Source organism: Gouania willdenowi, chromosome 10 (genome assembly GCF_900634775.1).
Source record: "Gouania willdenowi chromosome 10, fGouWil2.1, whole genome shotgun sequence".
NCBI lineage: Eukaryota > Metazoa > Chordata > Actinopteri > Blenniiformes > Gobiesocidae > Gouania > Gouania willdenowi.
The window spans coordinates 32,149,725-32,176,201 of record NC_041053.1 but is presented as its reverse complement, the minus strand read 5'-3'; the positions used below and the strand labels follow the sequence as shown (position 1 = coordinate 32,176,201).

Here is a 26,477-nt window from a genome sequence, read left to right as displayed (position 1 = left end):
TCATCAGTAAAATCATCATTACATCAACAACATGACAAAAAATCTCTCTCTCAATCATATGCAGTAGAGAAAAAAAGTGCCTTTAACTTTGATTTAAAAATGTTCACATTGGATGCTGACTTCAGCTCCGCTGGCAGTTTGTTCCACTTCTTTGCAGCATAACAACTAAAAGCAGCATCACCATGTTTACTGTGAACTCTGGGCTCCACTATCTGATCTGTGTCCATAGATCTGAGAGACCTGCTGGGTTCATACCTGACTAACATGTCACTGATGTATTCTGGACCAAACCCATTCACAGATTTATACACCAGCAGCAAAACTTTAAAGTCTATTCTGAGGCTGACTGGGAGCCAGTGTAAAGACTTTAAAACTGGAGTAATGTGCTCTGACCTGTTTGTTCTGGTTAAGACCCGAGCTGCAGCGTTCTGAACCAGCTGTAGCTGTTTGATGCTCTTTTGGGGGATTCCTGTCAGAAGACCATTACAATAGTCCAGTCTGCTGGAGATAAAAGCATGGACCAGTTTCTCCTGATCTTTCTGAGCCATTAAACCTTTCACTCTGGAGATGTTCTTTAGGTGGTAGAAGGCTATTTTTGTGATAGATTTGATCTGACTGCTGAATGTAAGATCTGAGTCAATCAGAACACCAAGGTTTTTGACTTGGTCTTTAGCTTTTAAAGATCGAGACTCAAGATACTTGCTGACAGCAGTCCTCTTTTCCTTGTTACCAAAGACAATCACCTCCGTCTTGTCATGGTTTAGTTGAAGGAAGTTTTCACTCATCCAGCAGTTTACTTTTTCTAAACAGTCACACAACACCTCAATGGGACCATGGTCATCTGGGTTCAGTGATAGATATAGTTGTGTGTCATCTGCATAGCTCTGATAATCAACCTTACAGTTCTGTAAAATTTGTCCTAAAGGAAGCATGTAAAGGTTAAACAGAAGGGGTCCAAGAACAGATCCCTGAGGAACCCCACAGGACATTGGTAATCTGTCAGATTCAAAGTTTCCAATGCTTACAAAATAGCTTCGCTCCTCCAAGTATGACTTAAACCATTGCATTACTTTTCCATTTAGTCCAACCCATGTTTGCAATCTGTGCAACAAAATTGTATGATCTACAGTGTCAAATGCAGCACTTAGATCCAACAGAATGAGAACAGATACTTTTCCTGAATCAGTGTTCAACCTTATGTCATTGATCACTTTGATAAGAGCAGTTTCAGTGCTGTGATGAGAACGAAAACCTGACTGAAATTTATCAAATATTTTGTTGAATGTTAAGAATTGACTCAGTTGGTTGAAGACCACCTTCTCAATGATCTTGGCCATGAATGGAAGGTTGCTGATTGGTCTATAGTTAGCCAGTATAGAGGCATCCAGTGTTCCCTTTTTTAACAGCGGTTTCACAGCAGCTACTTTCAGGGATTTTGGTACGGTGCCTGATTGGAATGAGCAGTTAATTATCTGACACAAATCAGTGACAATTGACTTTACAACAGTTTTAAAGAAGTTTGAGGGTATTGTGTCAAGGCAACACGTTGATGGATTCAGCTGCTGAACAGTCTCCTCTATTGTTTTTGGGTTCACTGTAATAAACTCTAACATTGTAATTGACTCATCCCTCAGTGGTTGAAGCTGTTCAAGCTTTTTGTGATTTGCTGGTTTGTTCTGATGTTTGACCTTATTGATTGTATTTTTTCATTGAAATATACAGCAAATTCATTGCATTTTCCAGCTGACAGTAATTCAGGGGCTATCTGATCTGGGGGGGTTGTGAGCTTTTCAATTACAGAAAACAACGTGCGAGAGTTGTTGACATTTTTGGCAATAATTTCAGAAAAGTATTGCTGCCTTGCTTTGAACAAGCCATCATTGAATTTTCGCAGACTTATTTTGTACAGTTCTAGATGAATTTGGAGTTTTGTTGATCTCCATTTACGCTCAGCTCTTCTACAGTCAGATTTCAAATTCTGCATTATCTCAGTCCTCCTCCAAGGTGTTTTCTGTGTGTTTGGTTTTCTCTTAGTTTTGATTAGAGCCACCACATCTATGACATTACAGACGTTTCTATTATACTCATCCAGAAGATCATCAACTGTCTCAGCACTCAATGTTGGTGTCATTGCTATGGCTTCCATAAACTGTGCATTTGTGTTCTCATTTATGTACCTTTTCTTTAAACACACATAACTAGGGGGAACAGATGTTACAGTCTCTAGGTCAAAAAAGACACAGAAATGATCAGATATAGCTAAGTCTCTTACATCAACAGCAGAGATATCAACACCTTTAGAGATAACCAGATCCAAAGTGTGACCTTGAGTGTGTGTCGGACCAGTCACATGTTGTGTAAGACCAAAAGTATCCATTAAAGCATACAGTTCTTTGGCAGTATTGTCCATGTTATTGTCTACATGAATATTTAAGTCACCTGTTATTATTAAAAAGTTGTATTCAGTGCATACAACTGACAGCAGTTCAGCGAACTCATCCATGAATTCTCCAGAATATTTTGGGGGTCTATAAATGACTAAAAACAGAACTCTTGAATCACCCTTCAGTAAGAATGACATATATTCAAAGGAGATAAAATCACCAAATGTTATTTCTTTGCACTGAAATATTGATTTAAAAATGGCAGCAACTCCACCACCTTTCCTGCAAGTACGACACTTATTTAAATAAATAAAGTCTTGTGGCGCACTTTCATTGAGAATAGTATTACTGATACCATCATTCAACCATGTTTCATTAAGAAATAAAAAGTCCAAGTGATGTGTCAAAATAAAATCATTAATTATTAGTGACTTGTTAACAAGAGATCTAACATTAAGAAGAGCTTAAAGAGTCAGTACCTGACTATGTGTCGAGGTGTCCTTGGGCAAGACACTGAACCCTAAGTTGCTCCCAGTGGTCGACTAGTGCCTTGCATGGCAGTCCTGTGCCACTGGTGTGTGAATGTGAGAGTGATTGGGTGAATGAGCTGATATGTAAAGCGCTTTGAGACTGCTTCAGTGTGGTGATAAAGCACTATATAAAATCAAGTCCATTTACCATTTACAGTAGCAAGGAGAGATCCTCGGTACAGTGTGCAGGAGTTCAACGACACTGACGCGAGTGATGAGGAGTCGGATAACGATGCCTGTGCGGACAAAGAAAACCAAGAACCTACTGATTTCCCAGCCAATGTGGACATTGAGCCCCAATTAAATGAACACATCAAGCCCTGCGACAGATATCAATGGCAAAATAAGGATTTTAACAGTCCCAATACTGATCTTTCTGGTCCAGCAGTCACAGACAATGCAACTTCACTCCACACACTGCTGCAATACTTCAAAAACGTTGTTCCTGAAGACATGATTTAACCAATACAAATGAGTACAGCGTTCAAAATGATGGAACACTGATACAAAGGAAATACAGAAAATGTTGAGCATGTACCTTTGGATGGGCTTGGAACCTCTCTGTTGCTGATGTGATGTACCGCAACATATTCCAATCTCTGTTGACAACATTACATTTTGTGAACAATCTGACAGTGTCAGAGACTGAAAAGGAATACGAGTCAAATCTGAACTTGGATTGTCAGGTGAAGTTGTGATGAAGCTTGTCAGGCAGGTAAGCCTACCCAACTGCAACCATGAAGATGAGAAGAGCTTGAAGAAGAAGGGTAGAGGAAGCTTTGACTATAGAGTGAACATCTGTCCTGTCAAATGGTATGACAACAAGGCAGTCACACTCGTGTCATCCTTCGCTGGACCAGAACTTGTGCAGGAGATTCAACGCTGGGACAAAGCCACCAAAACCTAAATTGACATTGAAAGGCCTTACATTGTGGGTACCTACAACAAATACATGGGAGGCATGGATTTGTTAGACTCCTTTACAGCAAAATACGAGTTCGCCCTGAAATCCTGGCATCCACATTATCACCCTTGCTGTGGTCAATGCCTAGCTCCTCTACAAGCGGCACTGCCAAGCTCTTAAGATGCCAAAGAAGGAGATACTGAAAAAGAGAGAGTTCCAGGCACAGCGAGCATCCTCTCTCATTCTGTAAATCAATGTCAAAGTTCTTGTTGTTGCAATAAATGACTGTTCATAACAGCATGACTGAGATCATTTTTTTATGTTATACTGTTCTGGGACAAAAGCAAAACCCTGCAAACGAATCCTTAGTTCTGTATTGTTCAGACAATGAGTACAAATACAGCAATATTACAACATTTTTGTAAAAACTTAAAAACACCTTATTTTCAGCCTCAAAGGCCTCCTACAACAACATTTTAATGGTTGAAAAGGTTTTTTTTTTGTGTGTGTGTTTATCTATATTTGGGTTTTACTGTAAATAAAATCTATTCTGATTTTGACTCAGATTCTGATTCTGATTCTAATGAAGTAGATAAATAGTTTTGATGGTTTCGAAACTAGCATTTAAAAATTAAACAATTGTCATATTGTTTTCTTACATTCTTACATGACAATAGTAAAAAAAAAAACTTTATTTAATAATAATACAAAAGTCTTATATAGCGCTTTTCAAGGAACTCAAAGATGCTTATATTGGTGATTTTAACAGTCTATGTACATGGCTCAAAGCTGATAAAATTACAGGGCGTTGAGGCATATGTAAAGTTGTTTACTAAAAAATTAGGACCTAGGGAAATCGACACATACCGAACCGAACGAACACATGGATCTGCAGCATACAGAGACTATGGAGTAAAATCAAATCAATGAAACAGGGCAATAGAAGGACAATGACATAGATGCTGGTCTCATAGTGACCGCTAAGGTCACACAGACACATATGCAGGATCGGTCAGGCAGATTAATGAAGCACAGCCTGCTGACACGGCAAATTTGGACAGACTGTGATTTCCACACCGCTGTCAACAATCGTGGACTGAAGTGATCATTTAGATTATAGATGTGTTTTGGTGTTACAGTGAAAAATCTGTTTCCTGTACTGCCAAACCATATAATCGATAAATCATGTAGCGGGACATGTGATCTGGGAGATGAAATGAGATGGGGAGAGGGGTAAAAAAAAAAAGAAATAGAGATGGTTTTGCACTGATGTTTGCAGCCTGTAAAACAAGCACCCAAGAAAATAATATGACCACTATCTTTTTCTATCTAATAGAAGGCAAGCTACAACCCGAGCGGTAATCAGATTTGTTGTGTCTGTCAGGAAAACGCAAACATTTCTCACAATGATTTGTAGAAGGAACTTTTTTAAATGTGTGTATTGGGTAGGGAATCTCTCAGTGGATAAGTTTTTTTTTTAGATAATTATTTTTGTTGTGCACTTTTGTGTCCCGGAGGCAGAGTTTCTCGATGATATGAAAGTGAAACAAAAGAAATAGTGAGTTTTATGCTCTGTGATTAATCATCATGTGTTTGTTTCTCTGCTGCTGTCCTGATTGCTGCATCGTATATTAACAGACACCTTTATTCGTGTATGCAATTGTTTTCTGTTTGTATGTTTGTTCCGTAGTTGGATTGCTTGTTAATTCGTGAAGTTTAATATGTTTCAAAGCTTGAATTGACACAGTATCAGCTAAATTAATCTGCTGTAACATCAAAAAATGTATAGAAATGTTTCTAACAGAGCTAGCTATGATACAATTCCCTGACCTTAAAGTCTTTGCTGCTATATCTAGACAAGCATTATCAGTCATGGTCAAATGCTCTATAGTTCGCAGGACCATCATGTTTTCTAAAGGCCTGTGTTATACCAGACGCTTAAATGTCCTCCTTGTCAGGTAATACCTATTTTTAATCTAATTGTATACAATAAATACATAAATGGGCCTAAATAAAAATAAATCAAACAAACAAATGCACTCAGAGTTTGCAAATCTCTGTCAAGCACCAAATCTCATTTTTGCTAGATATTTGCAGCTATCTGTATCAGTAATCCTGATTGTGGTGCCGTGACCATTTAATTTAAAGGCTTAAAAGGAATTTTAATCACTATTAATAATGATACTGTAGGTCCAAATAAATGGGTACCCCCTTTTTTTTTTTTTGACAGATTGCGATAAAATGTGCAAACCAGATCCACTCTGGATTAAACTCAATGGGGAAATGGGGATGTGTTGCCAGATAGAGCTGGCAACACATCCACCTTTAACTGAGTGGTTAATCCATCCATTAACAGAGCAAATGGTTTTTGTTTTTTGGGGGAGTGAGATGCTTCTTACATCAACACATTGAATGAATAAAGTAAACAAGCAGGAGACAGACGGAGAAGTCTGAAGCTGCTTCTTCATGGAGTTAATTAAATAATCTGCCAGAAATCACCTGTTGGTTAAAGGGGGTATCATGTTTTTTTCAGGCACATAGTACCATTCTATAGCATACTCAAATAACTATCCTACCCAATTTTTTTGGGAAAATGTAGCAAATATAAAAAAAATTCAAAAAAACTTAATATAAATTTCCCTCTGACGCCTCAATTTTGCCTCTGTCTCTTTAAGAAACTCCAAGCTTGTCTGACGCGCCTATGAACACTCTCCCTTCAGTACTCACACAAACACGCATGGATGTGGTTTACTTCTGTTTTTCTGTGCACTGTATTTGGCTACTTTCTACATTTTTACATCACTACAATATATTAGAATGATTATCAAAGTGAAGAATGCCAATGTACTGACGGAGATCTCGTCCCTGTCAGCGACACACACACACGCTTACACGTGCTGCTGGCGCTATATTCCAGAATAGGGATCTCATTGTGTCTGTGTACATTACATTATCACTTAGAAATATTGTATTATGTTGTTGTTTTACATTCAATATGGCTCTCTACTGTTTTCTCTCAGACTCGTAAAATGTTATTTTATATGATCTTCTTTTTGCTATTATTTATTACTATTAAATAACAAATACTTTTTTCGACTAAGACAGAATAAAATGTATTACCAGAACAAACAAAAAAATATTCCCTAATTAGCAGGCATCTGTTGGTTGACAAGTGGAGTTGTGTGTTGGCAGCTGCCCCATTGTGAGTTTTGGCGAGACAATTTAAATGTCAGCATTTTAATTGAAATAACGACCCTCTCTACAGCTTCAGCACAAGACCACAAAATTTACACCAAGAAAATTGGCATTTTTTTGTTATCTTGACAAAATCAGAACGTGTAAACCCAACTTAAAGACATCGGGTAGAATTGATTAAGTAAGGACGGCTTTCAGCAAAATGGAAAATAATACTCAGAGTGACAGGACACCTGCTGCAAGAGAAAAACACAAAAGTTTGCTGCTAAACTGAACAGACAGTGAAAGTAAAGTATAAAACACCTGCCGTAACCATTATTAATGGTTTTTGTAGTTGTCATAGCTTTTACAAAAGCAGCCGTCACCATCTAATCAGCTCATAAAAAGCATAGTGTGAAGATATAGTATAAAACCAGAGCAAAGACTTTTTGAGAGGTTGATTCAATTTTTATACAGCCGCAGAACATCCTTTATTTCCCCCAACTTAAGTTGTAATAAAGCGATGATACCTCAGATCACTTCAAAGCTGAAAGTAGGCATTCCACAGATAATCCAGTATGAAATAAAGAGTTCTGTTTTGTCTCTTTTTCAGCTCCAAGCTTATGGTGTCCTCCTCCAAGAGTAAATCTTCTCTCCATTTTTAGGAAGTACTTTCTTGAACAGCTCTCGTTTCTTTGATACTCGCATTTCAAGCCTATTATCCACAATTTGAAACACCACTTACAGATTCTGGGATCTGGGACATCAGGACAAAAATCCTCTTCTATTACATTTGAAAATCACACATTTGTTTGTTTGATCTAAACACAAATTTGATTGGTATGAAACTTGTTTTATTATAATCAACTGAATTTGTAAATTGCTAAAAGGTGTTGTTAAACTAAAGCCAAGAATTGTAGATGGAGGCAGAATTTGGAATGTTATTATGGCGCGTTCACACCGAATGCATCAAAAGCGGCAGGTTTACGTTCACAATATATTGTGGACGCGCTTCGAGGGATCAGAGCTGTAATCAGGTCTCAAAAGTTAGACCCGACAAAGCCTGAACCGGATTGAATCTGTGTACGTATATATAGCTCAAGAATCAAGAACGAGTGGGTTATACATACTATACTTAATTAATTTGTTTTCCAGAGGCTAGCTGTTGTTGTTGTTATGTGTTTTTTTAAATTATGGGGTGACTGTGGCTTAGGTGGTAAAGTCTTCTGATCGTGTGGTTGGAGATTTGATCCCAGTGCTATACAAGCATCAAAGTGTCCTTGGGCAAGACACTGAACTTTAAGTTGCCTAACTAGTGCCTAGCATGGCAGCTCTGTCATATTGGTGTGTGTGAATGTGAATGTGAATGGGTGAATGAGCTGATATTGTGAAGCGCTTGAGGCGACTTCTGTGGGATAAAGCGCTATATAAATAAAGTCAATTTACTATTTAGGGAAAGCACAGATAAGGAAATGTTAGCCCTTTAAAAGGCTTTTTAATTCATAACATAACAAATATTTACCTAACTTTGACCTCCTTGGAACATTTCAAGATTTCTTCACTCAAATATCCACAACTCAGCGTGAAGGCAACAGTCACATTCAAACTGTTGTTAATCCCAGAATTGTTCATCTCCATCAACTTCTGTGATATACCAAAAACCATCCAACATCAATATTCCAGATGAGCTGCAAATAATCATCAGATGAGCCTTCAAATACAGTTTAGAGTAATATCCATCATTTCCATGTACATATGCAGGTACATGAGATGGGTTGATGAATAACTACATATGCTTTTATCTTCATACATGCAAGCATTTCTCAATCTGAGTAATTACCAAATCAACTGAGTCCTTAACAGTGGAACGTTTTTCATCTCCATTTAATGAATCACTGGGCTAGAGTCAAATGCACTTCACACATGTTAAATGTAAAGGGGGAATGTTGATTCATCTTGTCACTGTGTCATTACTCAATCAAGCAATTATAACTTCTGAGAGTGAAACCAATGTGGTGAAGCATTTCTTCTACAAAGCCTTGCAGGTATTGCTCAGTCGTTGCCATTTTGTTTTTTCTGTTGCGTCATAAACACAGAACTTGTATTCTACTTATAGTAGAATATTTCCAGAGGTGTAATATGCATAACTTTCACGTTTCATTGTGTTTTCAAAGATGTCTTTTGATTTCGACAGAACAAACTGGTTCAGGCCTTTACATTTACCTTTTTCTTCTAATTGGCCCATCAAAGTATTGATTTGAATCTCAAGAGGAGATTTAAGTAGATATTAAGCACGGCCTGATTCAAAAGATTGTAAGCGTTCTACTACGATGATTGACTTCTGGCTACCTTTGATAACAACATATACTGTATGAAGTCTGAAGAGCACAACACAATCCAAATTACTGCTGTTTGCATACCTTCAATCTTAATGCAGATGCTTTGGAAATGGCAACACAAGATTATTCAAGTTTTGAGCAGACTTTTGTTTGGTAAATATTTTTTATAGTTTCCTCCTGTCAGGGTGACTTTCTCTTCATAAATTAGGTGACATTTTGTAAACACAAAACAAATGGATATTAAAGTAGTAGGAAAAAAAATTACCAACTGGCTAAAAAAAGCTTAAACTCCCAGAGGAGAATCAGGGCAGAGAGAGAGAGACAGGAATACATTCACAGGACTTACATTTGCCATGAAATAACTCTCTGGCAATCAGGGCCCAATCAGCTGCTGTGACACGTGATGAAATCCATCCACGATTGTGACCCTCCAGCGTGTGAAGCTATCAAATCGTTTATACCAGCGATCACAAGTATTCCCAGATCTCAGAGTGGGCTTTCTTTTTTCGTTAATTGTGTAATCTTTATTTAACAACGACCAGATTCCACACACCTGTCATGTTTGTTTTCTTTTCTTTTTTTCACCTGATTTCAGACAGTCTGGTGTGAATATGTGAAACCATTTTATTTTTTTAATATTAACTGAAATGTTGATGTAATAAACAATCTATCAGTTTATAAATGTGGCCCTTCTGGCTCTTAGGTTGAGAATGGCCATTGCCTGAGCTCAATCAAGGTCAGCTTTTATTGGCGGTCGCTAAGCAACCAAACATCTCACAGTAAAATGCCCCGGACTAGCGCAGACTTGATACTTGAATGTATTGCATCATTCAACACACTATGCACTTCAAAAAATACTAGGGATGCATAAGATGGGAAATCTAATGAGAAAAGCTGGAGAGACCAGCAGAGATACCACAGATAGACAGCAGTGGAGAAGGAGATTGGCTGTTTGATCTACAGGTGGGCTGAGATTGAAAGCTCTCACACATACTGTTGATGAGAAACAACATATATCCCTTGGTCAACTGCTTGCAATATGTTGGTGCTTTTTTATTTTTACGATGATTTACTAATAAACGCAACTTAATTCACAAAGTTATATAATTCAATTGATGTTGCGTTGTTTGCTCCTCGTCGTTGCTGATTTTACGATCTTTTGGATATAGTCAACAACTTTTGTTATTCTCTAAATCCCTAATGTGCAAAGTCACATTTCTAACCAGATGGTGAATCCTGATGAAGAACTATGTTAAAGCCATGTTGTCTACCATCTCAAATCCTTTGAGACAAAAGTACAGCTATGTGGGATTTGAACAAGTTTCCAACTCAGGTAGTTCAGTAGGGATTCAAACTTATTGTGTCAATGAAAGACTGATCCAGTAGGAGAATTCCAAACGAGGAATACTTAACACCAGCACATATATCTATATATTGAGAGTAGGATATGTTAAAAATAAAAGAGAGTAGGATATGTTAAAAATAAAAGCTCGCTGCCTGAACCAAAAGGTTCACCCTGTGCATATATTATTATTCTTGATTCATAATTATTCTTGATTCATAATGAACTCTATGACACACAGGAAGGTGAAGGAGATCTAGCAGTGGTGTGACAGAATCTGACAAACCTTTAGAGCTCCATACCACACAAACTGGAGAAAAACAGACCTAGAGTGCCGCTATGTCGCAGAGAAGATCTGGAATCTTATTCTGGATTTGTATAGAGAATTCAAGAATATTTATGCACTTCTTAAAGGTATTTTTGGTTGTGAAACACAGCCACTGTCAGGGTCTCATCATTAGCCCAAATAAAGTATCCTCTCTCTCTGTTGGGTTCTGCTGCTCTGTGCTGGGCAGGTGAGGGACAAAGCCGATGTTGGATCTGCACCAGTTGTGATGACATGTTGATAAATGAAGGCTAGTTAAAACACATCTGCAAGGAACTGCATGTATTAGAGCCGAGAACAAACTTTTATCTTGAAAAATCATTGAATCCTTAATGATCAGCGGAATTATTACCTTAGTATTTAAATTTATTACCATGCATGTGTTTTTGCTGCACCATGTATGTATATATATATATATATATATATATATATATATATATATATATATATATATATATATATATAAAAGGACAATATTAGACACACAGTGAGCCTGGGGTGTAAAGGGTGCATCAATTAGCTGTAAATTGTCTAAAATGTTTAGGGTACAAGAGTTAACATACAGGTTCATTAGATCATCCATATGTAATGAGAATCTACTTGAAAAATTGATAAATGATAATTGGACTTGATTTATTTATAAATCAAAATACTTCAGGATTACTTTAAAACACTTCAGGATTACTTTGGTGGTAAACCAGTGTTTTAAACCATCAGCTACATTCACCCATTAACACTCAATTCACTCACTATAAGCCAATAATGGTGACAGCAATATCAAAGACATTGTGAATTCCTCAGCAGTTCATTCAGTGTTATGGCAACAGCAGTATATTTCCTTTCAGATGACACAAAAAAATAAATAAAAGGGAATAAAATGAAACCTCAAATGAAATAACATACCCAATGATGGGGAAAACAGCATTATAAGAGATAAGTATATCACATTTATTATTGCAGCGCTTTTAGAAAATCAACACATTTGGGGGATGCGATTTGCTGCCATCGTTGAATGAGCGCGCTCAAAGTGTTTGCAAGAATTAGCTTTGAGCTCCTCTATTTGTTAAAGATTAGGATACAGACAAACTAAGCCGTACAAATCCCAGGTGCCACGAGGGCAGAAAGAGGAATGAGGACTGCATATAATATGTGTCAAACTGCAGCTTTTCAATCACATCAGCTTAGGAAGGAGAGATATAACCATCATTTCATTGTGCTGAATGAAAAAGATGAAGAAGCTTGGCAACAATTATTGAATCATCATAAAATATGTTCCTCTTCAATCAAAAAGTCTACGAGTACCTTTTCAATCCACACATTATAGAAAAACTTATTTTTGTGTAACTTTACTGAATGCTCGGAGAGACAAAACAATAAATATTCTGTCAACACTTATTTTCCTTTTTATTCTACTGTTTATGTTTACATATTGAGCTATGAAAGACACAAAATGTACTGTAAAAAAGAATATAATATATTGTACTTAGAGGGTTTTTTTTCCCCCTCCTCTGGGGACGAAGTTAGAAGTTATTGGTTGGAAAGTGAGTTAGCCAAATAAAGGAATAATAATAAAAAAAAAAAAAAAACATAAAATTTTCATAAGATCAAAATCATGACAATCATTTCCAAATAACAGCTAAATCTGGTACATTTTCTATCTGGATATTAATGTACACTCTGTCCCTGTTAAATAAACCCATAAATAAATAATATGAGTGAGATGTCTCACTATGGGATATACGCATCCTTCCTCAAAAGCCCAATTTCATTACGCCAATCCTGATTGGCTGTTGAAATGTATTCAACCGCTGCAGGTGGTCCCATCTACTATAAGAAGAGTGGGCGGATACGCCATTCCAATAAGCAAACCTCTTCTCATTCGCCCAGCAAGAAGGGTTGTCTGGTGAGACATCTCACTCATATTACTCAGAGAACAGGGGTTATGTAAATAACCTCTGGTTACTTATGTGCACGAGCGTGAAAAAAAGCCATCATCAATGGAGCAAAAATAATACAAACTACCATGGCAACCACCCAGAAGAAAGAGATTTTTTTTACCCCGATGGGTGAAATAAGCAGGTGTTTGGGGAATATGAGCCTTTTATAAAAGTGTTCACACAGAACGCCACTTCAGCAACTATAGTCGCTTAAAATCGCTAGTGATGAGTTGCGCTTTTTGGTTGTTTCATCACTTCATTGCTCCAGTGATGTGACGACTGGGGAATAGTTTGAATAGTATATACTATATAGTATAGTGTCTGTGGAGCCGGGGCCGCCTCGCTCAGAGGACTGATCACTTCTTCTCCAGTCGTACGTTTACAGCACTTTTCATTAACAGCTCCACTTGTATTTATGGTTTACAGAGTTACTCAAAAATGAGTTAATCCAAATATAATTAGAATTGAAAAGGTGTATTCCAGTAAGTCAGGAAAATGTACAGCCCTTCCACTGCAGCGGCTATAAAGACAGTGACGGCCACTTGATATTGTGTCATTTATAATGATTTTTAATTTAAACGCCATAGTCGTCTTAACGTCCATAAAGACGCCATAAAAAAAGTGACACAATTTCAATTTGTACCCCAAACCCTTTGCACTCAAGCAAGCGTTCTTATCCTCTGCGCTACCATATCATTCAAACTACTAGTTTAACTTTATGGTTGATAGCTATATATCCAACTATATTACAGTAAGAAACAATGTAAATGTCAAGCAATAAATGTGTATTCCTTTAAATTGACACATCCACCTTTACATTTGTCACAGGTTTGTATCCAGGGAACTTTACTACAGACGCCAGTAGGCGTTTTAGTGTAGATATGTTGTACCTTTCTGGTCGCTCTGCATACAGAGCCTTTAACTAAACGCTCCTCATCCCCAATGTTATAAAGAAAACTACAGTTTGCAAAAAAAAAAACGTAAAGCAGCACAACATTAGTAACGATGTGAGCGCACGTCTGCGGTGTGTGATGTTACTAATGTGTGTCAGACTAGAGTGTCAAGGTAAATTAAAGTGTTCCTTGAGAAGCGGTGTTCAGGTGGGCGGAGCCAGGTAGAAACTCAGGGTTTCTCGACAAAACCTGCCAGCGAGCAGGTCCATTTCACGGAGAATGTTACCATGGTGATCGACATACTCAGTACAACTTACCTCGCTTTCAGGAATGGGATACTCAGAGTTTCCCTCATTTGAGCCTGAACATACTAACAGAATATACAAAGACCCTCAGAAAACTAAAAGAGGACCACAAGGGCTACATACTGTACCAACAAAATATAACAGACCCTAACACGGGGTCCATAAAAACTATTCAAACAAACAAACACAAAAGTAGTTAGTTCATAGTTGTTGAAATGTCTGTTTTGTTTGTGTAATTTGATTATTATTTTCATTGTATAAATTGTGGACCCCAGGAAGAATAGCTGATGGCTTATGCTTAAGCTAATGGTGATCCTAACAAACAAACAAACAAACAAACAAACAAACAAACATCAGAATCAGAATCAACTTTAATGGCCATGTATGTTATACACACGAGGCTTGACTTGGTGAACTGTTGGTAATAATAATAATAATAATAATAATAATAATAATAATAATAATAATAATAATAATAATAATAATAATAATAATCGGAAAGTTCCTTTATTACAGATTTTATCAAGCTCTGACGCTAAAAAGCTTGAAACATGTTATAACTCACAAACCTAAACAGTAGTCCCCCACCAAAACATTAGTATTTACCAGGTTTACCAATTTATTTTACTGTGTACTTCAACATTTTCGCTTACATCGCCGTTCTGTGCTTTTATTTTGATAGGACGCGTCCCTGAAGCGAAACGAAACACTTCTCACGGATTAACGCGAAGCTTCCCTCCGGCTTGCCGTAGGTAGCGTCACGAGCTTTGCTAACCAGCGCAGTCTTTGCTTGGCTACTGCTGCATGTTGAGCTGCTCCAACAAACACTTTTAATAAACCTACAGCTGTTTCCCGGTGCACATTGCATGGTGGAGCACAGACACACACTCAGGTACCTTCTCATTTCATTGCTGCTGCGTTAGCTTCACTTTAGCGGGTCTAACGTGGACTTCCGACAACAACACGAGATGTTATCATTCATCGTTACACATGCGCCAAAGTTTAGTGTATACACAAACAGTGACATTCTAATGCTCTTTCATATATTAGTCTACTGATGTGTATCAACGCCATGTGATCTAATTGCCAGTTACAATATTTACATGACTGGACTGTAATAAATATCAGAAATTTTAAGGAGGCAGGATACATTTACTCTTTATGTTTATATAAATTAGTTTGAACTGCACCCAGCATTACACACTGTAGTGTAATGACGGTGCAATAGGTGTTTCTCTAAGCTCTCAGTAGTCATACTGTTTAGGCTAACTGGCTTAAATACAGTGTTATTTATCCAATAGTTCTGTGTTTGAGAAAACAAGAACATAAAACGTGATGAAGAGGAGCAATATATTGAGTGTACAACTGATTTAAACCAACAGGGAAGTATATACTATCTATTAGTGCTGGGCAATAAAACAATAACAATATTTATCACAATAAAGATATGTGCTTGGTATATATATATATATAATTATTTTTTTTCAAGTGTGCAATAGTACGTTTAATAATTTATCTCCACTAGAAAAAACATATTACTTTATTATTATAATTTACAAAAATACAAAATACATTGCACAATTTGTATGATTATTATTATTTTTTTTAATAGTCTATATTTGCAAGTTTCTATGTTTGTTTTATTGACTTTTTTATCAGTGTAAACAAAGTAAATTAATGTTTAAAATAAAATGACTTGCGTTCTGCCTTTTTTTTCTCCTGCTCCTTATTTTTAATAGGATAAAAAAAAAATCTAATAAATAATTATCGATATTGACTGATATGAAACCCTTAAACCAATATAAATTTTTCAGGCTTATCGCCCAGCTGTACTATATATAATAACTTACCCATGTTGTATGTATATGTAATGGAAATAGTCATGATATTTGAAGTTATTAAAATAAGAAAAACACCTTTGATATTACAGATATTTCTATCATGAACCTGGGAAGAAAATAACTTATAACTGTGGCAGCATTTTGATAATTCTTGTGGTAAAACTATGGGGGTACAGCATATGATATGGGGGTCACATTCCCCGGTTAACTCACTTCTGCCATTAATTTATATATAGAGTCAAAGTCAAGACTAATCTTTCATCTAATATCTTAACATTTTACAAATTATTACTTCTAAAAATTGATTATTTTTTTAATTAGGAAAATAATTTAAACTAGAAAAAGTTTTAAGCTTTCAAAAAAAAAAAAAAAAACTAATTTCAGCTAGATTTATTATAAAACTCAAATATAAACCTGCACCCCTCCGCCTCTATTGATTTTTTTGTTCCAACATTGCACCAAATCAAAACAGACATCTTTTAAAGCAATCTATCTTTTAGAATAGGTCTATAACTTCTGCTTTTTTCAACAAAGCCTTGAAAATAATAAATGTTCCAAGGGTGGGTGGTGAACACTGTGTGGTTGTAATAACAGCAGCTGTCATACCTGCTCTATTTGTGTAATTTTTTCTTCTTCATTGTAAAGACAAATTAAGCTTAGGTTTAGTTGTTTATTTCTTGGGTTGGTTTACTTAGAAATTTAAAGTCCTTCCATTTGACAGCAAGCATTTGATGTTTCTTTGCTTATGGTTTCCTACTTTACTCAAAAATATACATTTACTTTCCGTAATTAAGCTTTTACTTTATCATTTTCAGAAATTAGTAAAAGTATTAATTTCACAAAGTGAATTTCCTTCCTCGGCTTGAGCCGGATTTATCTGATCAGTGTTGAGGATTGCAGGACTAATTGGGGGTTTCCACTGGATACGTCTCTGCTGCACCACAGCACCGATCCGGGTTTGTCCCGCTGTGCGTCGTCCGGTATCCCCACCGGTTGCGTTTTGAGTGTGCCACGTTGCACTCTGGTTGGACGGAGCGGTTCTCACGACGTATATATAATCGAAGTTAAATGCAGTTGAATGTTTGTGTTATAAACGCAACAATAAACAGATAAACAGGTCAGTGTTCCTAACGAAGGAGTACAAGAAGGTTGGACTCTCTAGATTTGTCATAGCCACATTTTTTAGCAACAGCCAACAGAGAAGAATAAAACTGCACCATTAAAACATGAACTAAATCAAAGTTGCTGCAGTTTACCGTGGATGTGAATTTGTTTTTACACAATATGACGTTTTGGTGATGTAGTTACTTGAAATTTAATCTGAAGTGATTTATTTTGAAAAGTAACCCGATATTGCGTAATATGTGCTTAATTTCATGTTTAGCTTCATTTGCTCTGTGTTGACTGATGTGTCGTGCTCCGGTGTCTGCTAGAAATAGAAGCCCTATCTGGCAGAGGGCACCGGACTACCACAGCTGGGAAGGAGCAGATACGCACCGCAGCGGACACGGTGGAAATTAATACATAAACTAAGTGGAAACATATCAGCTCCGGTGATGCGGCGGTGACGTAACGCAGCGGAGCCACATCCAGTGGAAATTGGGGGTTAGTTGATGGATGTTTTATTAATATGTCTAATTGATCCAGGAACCATGTGGTTCAACTAACTTGCTTTGTGCAAATAAGAACTGCACCCATGTCGCTGTTACCTGATCTATCAACCCAGTCTCACTCCCAAATCATTACATATTGACGTTCCGGAAGGACACGAGTCAGAAGTTTGACGCACGGGGTTCCTCTTTGGCATTCATTTTTGACGCTGAGGGTCTGTAAGCTGTTTTTCAATGCAACTTTTCAAAACCTAACCCTAACCATAAGTTATGGGTACATTTCTCACTAGAAATGTCATAAAAAACAATTGTAAAGCTACAATCTGTCTTGAAATAAAGCAATTTGCCACGGGCCGACCTTTAGCGTCACATGTTGACGCCAAAGGCCTACCCCGTGCGTCAAATATTGACGCTAAAAGGTTCTTCCTGAACGTCAATATGTGACGAGTTAGGAGTGAGAATGTGTTGGATCTACTGGTCTGCTGATTGATCTGTACAGGACAAATATGTGGTGTTCAGAAGAAATTTGCTATCTAATATAAGTGAAAGTCTTTTGTTGTCATACAAGAATTGCAGTCATAGTATCATGAAGTAAATAAAATGCTTGTTGTGGGTTGTGAACGAGGGAAAGCTAATGCCTGGTCAGCACCTTTTACTCAAATGTTCTTGAAACCCTTTTTTTTTCCTGGCAGGTCTGAAGTAAGTTTGTTGGGAGTCTGAGTAATCCACTACAAAACCTAATGTAGTTTTTGTGTTTAAAGTACAGAACAATAACAAGCGTTTTTGGGCTACCTTCCCTTTTAACATTGATCACTCACCATGCCTAACCTCAGGTTACTATTATGGTAGTCATTTTGGCCCCGGTAGTCTAAAAAATTGGGGCATTTTAAAAATGATTAGGGACCATGGAACAAAACGTAGTTAGAGCTTTGATGTTTTTTTGGTTAAAATGCACTTCTTTTTCAGAGAAGTTTGCAAATACCGTCGTACAGTAGCTATTACAGAAAGAAGAAGACAGACGTAGGGAAACTACTGGTTTATTTAGCTCTGAACAGCCTGTAAATATTACACAATACAAACAGAAGTATAACATAACTTTAATAGACCTACAGTTTCTAAAGAAATGTATATATATATTATGTATGGAGAATACTAAGATGTTGACAAAAAACATTTTTGGTCCTTGGAACAAGGTTTTTTGGGGCATTCTTGGCTAAATAGAGGGCAACATGTCTAGTGATGCTGACGAACCTGCTTTTTTCTTCCTCAGCTAACGTTTTTGAATCCACCGGTGAGGCTACCAACACTATGGGTCTCTGAGCATGACCCTTAACCCCCAAACTAGCTCTTCTGGTGCCTCCCAAGCGGCAGCTCACGACTACCCCTCAGGGAAAATGGGTGACAATGTAGAGACACATTTCACAAAGGTAGGCCCTCTGACTACTCATTCAAAATGTCCCAAATTCCATTTCAAGGTATATTCATTTCTGTGTCATTTTAGGTTCAAGGTTTTTTATTGTCATTTTCACGTTACCATAAAAACTAAATTTGTTTCTTAGGATCAGCAGCATATAAGAAAATGAATATTAACACACAATACACACAAGTACAGTACACTTTTTTGTATTCTCTATTCTTTCCATCTTTCCCTGTTTAGATGACTTTACTGGCTAATAACCTTACCAAACATGCTACATAGAGTTATAAAAGTCAATACTGTTTTTCAATACATTTTATATGCTTCAGAGAATTTATGTAAACGGGATATTTATGCTGAAATCATGTGAGATTACGTTGTGAGGGTGACATTAGCCACACTGCTAATACCCTCAGCTATCCGTTTAATGGGATAAACGTTTTACATGACATCCCATGCAGGCGTGTGATGATTAGACATTTAATGCTTCTGCCATTTATTTCACCAGGTAAACTCATCACCAGTTGAACCGATGCACCAACCTGTTTCAGTATCAGAACATTTTTTAGGTTTGATCCAGTCACTTCTGATGAAGTTCTGAATTCATTTTAAATCACAGGATGACACCATCACTACTTGAACCTTAACATATAGCAACATATTTTGAACAAGATGATGGGCAGCATTGAATATTTTTTGTTATTTCCTGGTGAATAATGACATGTCAATGCAGGATACTGTTCCAAAACATGAATTTGAGGGATTTCCGTGCCATGTTGGGGTCCGATTTTAAGTAAAGAGAGAAAAAAGGTTGTTAGATTACTTTCTCTGCTTAATTAAGAACGTGAATTACATATTTTCCATCTGTTTTCTGCGATCACAGCCATCGGAGGCCCTACCAAGGTGGTTAATAAAGAATACCATTATTAACAATAGACCAGAGGAATTCTTCCACCCCCTTAGATCAGTGGTTCCCAACCAGGGGTACTTGAACACATTGCAGGGAGTACTTGAAAACGTTGATGAATCTATTTCCAACATGCTGAGTCATTTTTAAGCCTATTTCAGACACTGTACATGCTCCTCCAACATTTTTTCCGACATAAATGGACAATAAACGGCATTAATGGAATAAACAATATTGTGGCCTTAATATCCTACTACAGTGTTACTAACATGTTATGCACATTACTAAAAATTGAGGTGAATATATTCTTTGATATACAATAATTCTAAAGCACAAAATTGATACTTAGTGTGTATTTAAAACCGTACAGGTTGACATTTTCAAGCTATAGGAGATTTCAGAGGCCAACATGTTAACAACATGTAAATAAAACAAGAAAGGTTACTAAATTGGAGTGACGAAGGGGTTCTGCTAATCTGAAGAGAGGCCTCGGGGGTACATGAGACATATTTCCAAGATAATAAAAAATATTCTCAGTCATTTCATGAGTCCGTCAATAAAATGGTACGTGTTCGCGATGGCTTGTTTTTAAAGTTTAAATGCCTGTTTAAAGGGGACATATTCAAAGAAGCTCCTTTTGTGGTAAATGTCATAAAAGTATAATATAACACAGGCAGGTTAATTATTTGTTTTGTATTTATTTACATTACTTATTATTTTTTATTTATTCTTGTATTTTTTCTCATTTCAACTTTATTATTTTTCTTTAATAACAATGTAATCATAATTTGTTAGTAATAATAATACGGTATTAATAATACAAACATTTACTATAATATTATTTCTTATATTTATCATTTTTTTTTTTCATAATTGTATGTTTAATTTGAGTTAAATAAGAAGATAATGCCTGAATATTACTTGTTCATTATAAGAAGATGAAATAAAATGACTTGCGTTGAATATTCAGTTGTGTTATGTTCTACTTTTGGAGAATCATGAACACGTATGAGTGAGGGGGTTCTCATGGTATGACAAAAAGGCTCAAGGGGTTCACAAGACAACAAAGGTTGGGAACCACTGCCTTAGATCATGTATTTCACCCTCCTAGGACAAATATTTTAATTAACGCCTAATGTATCTTACACATTCGTTGTCATGATAATGGAAAAACTCAGTGTAAATCACATTATATATCAGTGGTTGATGTGCTCTGACAAAACAGCTCACTAATTAAAGTTAAAGACTTTCTGTCAAATATTTACTATTAACAGCCTGCACCTTTTGTCTTTGTAATATATATTTATCTGTTTTTTTTTTCTTTTCTTTATTACATGTTTAATTTGTGGATACAAATGTCTTTCTGCACTTCAACTTCAAAACGCATCTTCATAACGCAACATAACTATCCCATCAAATTGCAGTGAGGGGCAGTGCCTGTGCTTTCAGAGCCCACTTACTAAGTGTGTGTCATGTCCTTGGTTATCAGTGTGCAGCGCTGGAGGAGCTGAATGCTTGTTTTTGGAATATTAATGAGGTACACAGCAGTTTCTGATGCCCTCAGGCAGAGTGATTAAATGTACAGTTTTTACATGAATTCACTCCTACGATCTGCTATAACTGCTAATGTTTAGAGAATTTACTTCTTCAACATCTTGATGTGAGATACCACCACAACACATCTTTAGAGGAGTCATGGCTAGTTGTGGTGTTTTTGCAGAAAAAAAAGGTGTCATGTTATAGCATTTGTTTTGAGGACATGTGTTATGTCTGTTTTGGTTGTAAACTGTAGTGTTGTGCTGTACATTTTTTTTTTTTTTCGGTTTTGGAGCATCTTTTGTAAGCCAGCCTTGGCTACTACTACTTTCATTTCATCTGCTAAATCCATCTGACTAGTCCTTTCCTGCCCAAGGCCATTTTAACTAAACTTAGCACGGTGGATGGCACCGTGATGAGAACATTTCCTATGCTCTGCAGCCAGTTGTTTTTGTGCCACTGTGGGTGGGGGAAATGTGACACTTCTCATAATGAGATGTTTTATTGACCCTAAAGGTAATTGAAGAGCCTCATATGAAGAGGCAGGCGGTTGGAGGGTGCCATCCCATTAAATCAGTTAACATGTTTGGGTTCTGGGTCTTTGTACACAGCACCCGTTTGGTACAAAAAATAAAAAACATTTTAAAATGTAGTTACAATGAATAGGAATGTAATTCTTCAACCAAGGACTGGCATATTATTGCTATAATATCTAAAAATAAAAGGTACATTTTGGTTTCATCTGATCAGAACACAATCTTTCACATTGACTGTGCCTTAGAATGGTTTATTTAATTTAACCCCACATATACAGTGAATTAAAAAAATAGAAATTTATTTTACTTCTTTATCTTTTGTTGTTTTACAAAAAAGATTAAAAATCGATTAAAATAGAGAAAGCAAGAAAATCTGTATGTACTAGTGTTTAGGTATTTTATTTTGAAGGGCTAAGTCCTGTCTCAGACTTGAGTGTTTTTACTCAGTCTTGTGTTGTTCTCGGACTAGCCAGAAAAGGGAATATCTATTATTCATTAATGTGGAAATAAGGAAAGGCACTTGGAACTGTTCCTGATTAATTAATTACTGTTAGCTCACTGATTGTTCTGCCTCCTTGGAAATCTTTTCCAGTGCCCTACGAGTCCGACGCCTGCAGAAAATCAGACCTTATTCACCTGACACCTTATTTTCAGATATTTAAAGTAATTCTGGACTTATCTGTGACTTTCTAACTCATACTCCCTGTTTTTGTCTGTCAAATGTATTCACTGAAAACTAAATTCAAAGAGAGAATGCTCTTTAACTCTTCAACCACATCATGGTTTTTGAAAGTGATTTTTATGGTCTTGTCTCTGTTTGTCTCGTTTTCGGTCTTGACTCGGTCTCATCTCCCAAAAATCTGGTCTCTGTGCATTTTAGTCTGGGGAAAGTCTTGGTCTCAGACGTGATGTGGTCTGATATATCGAGATTCAAGATGTATCAAGTTTTCTATTTTGGCGAAATTTAAACGTCACCTATATTGAATAACACAGTTTGATGATTTCTGAGTGCGTTCTAACCCAGACCTCCCCCTAAACAAGCCACACCACAGAACTCACTCACACGTGGTGTCCATTCTCAGAGAAAAAGCCAAAAGTGTTTGTTAATAAATGTGTCTGTGTGGCATTTTGCATCACAAATTTAACCCAGAATTGTTTTCCTGGTAAAACTTCATTTGAATTAAAATGATCAAGATTTATATTGTATATTGCCATTTTGAGAAATAATATTGAGATTTGAGTTTTGGTATCGCCATATCGCCCAGCCCTAGGTACAACACTAGAAACTATGTACATAATTGCAATGTTTACAGCACAATACGACTTAAGGAGGTGTTTGGTGCAATAAGTAAAGTGTATATATTTTCGTCTAGAAGTGGCTCCTTCCCTGCATCTAATGGTGTACATTCATTTTGCAGATTTTACAATATGCAATATACTGGCTTTCTGACATTTTATGATAATTTAAAAATCTTACCATTTCAATGGCGTCACAAAACTTTTCTCAACCATTGTAAAGTAGTGCAACTCAACAGTGACACTTGCAAACTTTGAAATACCTAAAAACAATGTACTGGTACCATGAGTTTTTTAAAGAGGATGAACAGTGCCAGAAAGCTTCAAATTTTCATATCCAACCAGTTGATTATAGTAAGATAAAGTCAAAGGAAATCTGTGATTATGGCACTCTATACTCAGCTGTTGGTGTGGGAATCGAGGCAAACCAAAGCTGTTTTCTTCGGCTATGGCTCTAATTTTGTTTGTTTGCTTGTGTGATTCTACAATATACCAAAGTAATTTTATCCTGACAATGAGCTTCTCATAAACTGAAGTAACCAAGGCTACAAGATGCTCTAAAATGACAGATAATTGCAGTCATAACAGCTGGAGACTGAAAATTGCAACTTACTTTTGCTTATCCTGCTTAATGTGTTTGTTGCTAAATGACAGCGCAGAAGAGAAGATGTTCTAAGCAAGAAGATTATAATGTTCATACACTGTGGGTAAAAAAAAAACACACACACAGGAATGAGTAAAGTTGAAATGAATAATTATGGCCATATACCCAATGTGCCACATTTTAAGGTCACATCTAGCTGACATTTTAAATGGGTTTTTATATCATATATATACATATATATATTATATTTTTCATCCCAAGGTTTTAGCTTTTTTGATCTAATTTGCACTACAGTGGTAGAAAACAAGGTTCTCTCTGTTCCTTCCTTTAAAGCTGCCGGACACAAATATCTTTTATCATATAAATCCAAAGTACAGGTCTAATTAACGAATACATTTTTTTGTTTTCATCCCAACTAGGGGTGTTGAAAAAAAATGGATTTGACGATATATCGCAATATTACGTTGCACGATTCTCGGATCGATTCAAAATGCATCCATATTGATTTTTTTAATTTTTTTTACCTTTATTTAACTAATAAAGTCTTTTCCACTTCTGGAGACATTGTAACTGCACAAAGAAGTGCTGAAACCTGGGCATGTTGACCATGTTGTGTTTTTTCAATAAAATCTAAAAAGAAAGTACTAACTTTCTGCATTTATTTGTTGTTCTAGACATATAATGTACCTCAGTTAAGTTGCCCTAAAGTCATGTTACACTAAAGTCAAAGTTGGTTTAAAAGCCACAGGCAGATTGTATGTTATTTTTTTTACTTTAAGTTGTTGGCACATGGCATGTTAAAGCCAATGTTTTGAGTGTAAAATATGCCAATAAAATATATTTCATACATAATGTTATCATGAGTGTACACATTTACAGATTAGTTGTTTATACTGTATTTAAAAAAATCACAATAATCACCTTATACTTTAATATCAGGATTTACCATATTGTATCATATCGTGACCTATGTATCGGGATATGAATCGTATTGCCAGATGCCAGGCAATACACACCCTTAATTCCAACTATAAAATATATATAAATATTTTTTTGACATTTTTGCGCATTGTATTGTGGGATATGGAGTCCCGTAGATGGATGCATAAAAGTGTTTTTACTTCATTCTTACCATGAGTTCAAACAAAAGGACAGTTATCTTTAGTTTGTTTCCAGTATTGTCCATGTTATCGAGACTCCACATTCCACAATACAACGCACACAAAACTTTTCTGACAATGTCAATAAACACTGCAGTTCAACACAAACTTTCGTGTGTTCAGCAGCTGGTGAAATAGTAGTTTAAATATTTCAAGATCTATGAGTCAAGTAAACACATTTTCTAACCTCCAGTGCCTGTACTATGAAGCTGAATTACCTAGTAACTTACGCTGAAAGGCTAGCCTGGTCAGGAGCAGACTAAGTGCTGGATAAGATCTGAGCTAGTATAAAAGACCTGGATAAATGCAAACCTTTCATTTATCCGGTGACATCTGATAGAAAAGATATAGAATTTCATTCTATAGACTGACTAACAATAGTCAGCTGATGGATTCTTTGTGCGTCAGGCACTCTCAGAATCCACTGAACTCATTAATTAATTAATTCATTCATTCATTCATTCACATTGGTTGGCAACGCTGACAGCCACAGTGAGAAAACACACTGCTCTGCTATATAAAATACAAATAATGTCCACCTTATGATGCAGCCTGTCCCTTTCATTGGCTTACCTGGAGTCCTCAGAGCCAGACATTGCTCTCTCATACCCATCTGTGGAATTGTTTGAAAAATTGAGGTAGACTACGTGAACAGAATCATGTCTCTGCTGTAATAAAGTGACTGGTCAGATTGTTTATCATCCGAAGAATTAATATTGTATAATCTCACGATTTTATGCATTATGAATGTTGACAATTCTCTGCCAGCATTCCTTCCTTCCTACAGTCAGCAGCAACAAAAGTATTGCTTTAGGTCTGGATTATGGATTTCAATTTTTCATTTATGAAAGAATATTTGTCTGTTCCTTATAGTCTGTAACGTAGGCTTCTCCGTGTTTTTGATTGGTCAGACACTGCAAACTCCACCCCTTTCAAGCAAGTACAGTGCGCAAGCATCGAGGTTGGAAACAGCTGGCTTAAATTAAAGTGTTGATAACCAGCTTTGTAGTACAGCTGCTCTGGGATTGAGAATGTTTGGTTAGGTGAAGCCTGCTAATGGAGAGATATCCCAGATATATTTATCTAGCTTTGCAGTGTAAGCCCCTAAAGCTTAACGAATGAAGTGGAAAAGAATTGTGAGTTCTCAGCGCCTGATGCCATCAACCATCATAAACGGCATCATAAACAGATTTTTTACTTTTTATTTACCGATATGGAACAGGGACCACATGGAAACTTTATCAGTGTTGATTTGCAATGTAAGTGTTTATAGTATAGATATAAACAATACCTTTGGTTGTAAAATATTTAATCGTAAACTGCATAGAGTGCCAGATAAAGAGTCAACTTATCACATCATCTACCTTTTTATTTGAAGATAAACTTCCCTGAATGACAGTAGAGCAGCAGTGATTTCTGCTTCCCAAGAGGCTTATA

At 36.4% G+C, this 26,477-nt stretch overlaps 1 protein-coding gene across 3 annotated transcripts in view; it reads left to right on the top strand.

Annotated features, from left to right (window-relative positions):
- The first annotated feature begins 14,894 nt into the window (after positions 1 to 14,894).
- The window catches only part of enox2 (ecto-NOX disulfide-thiol exchanger 2), a 240,171-nt gene continuing 228,588 nt past the window's right edge, over positions 14,895 to 26,477 (top strand). For 2 of the 3 annotated variants that reach the window (XM_028460204.1, XM_028460201.1), the window contains exons 1-2: positions 14,895 to 15,025; positions 18,855 to 19,011. The gene's annotated coding sequence lies outside the window, so the exon portion shown is untranslated. Of the gene's footprint in view, positions 15,026 to 17,407; positions 17,580 to 18,854; positions 19,012 to 26,477 lie in introns of all 3 variants that reach the window. The other variant, XM_028460203.1, reaches the window with a different exon arrangement.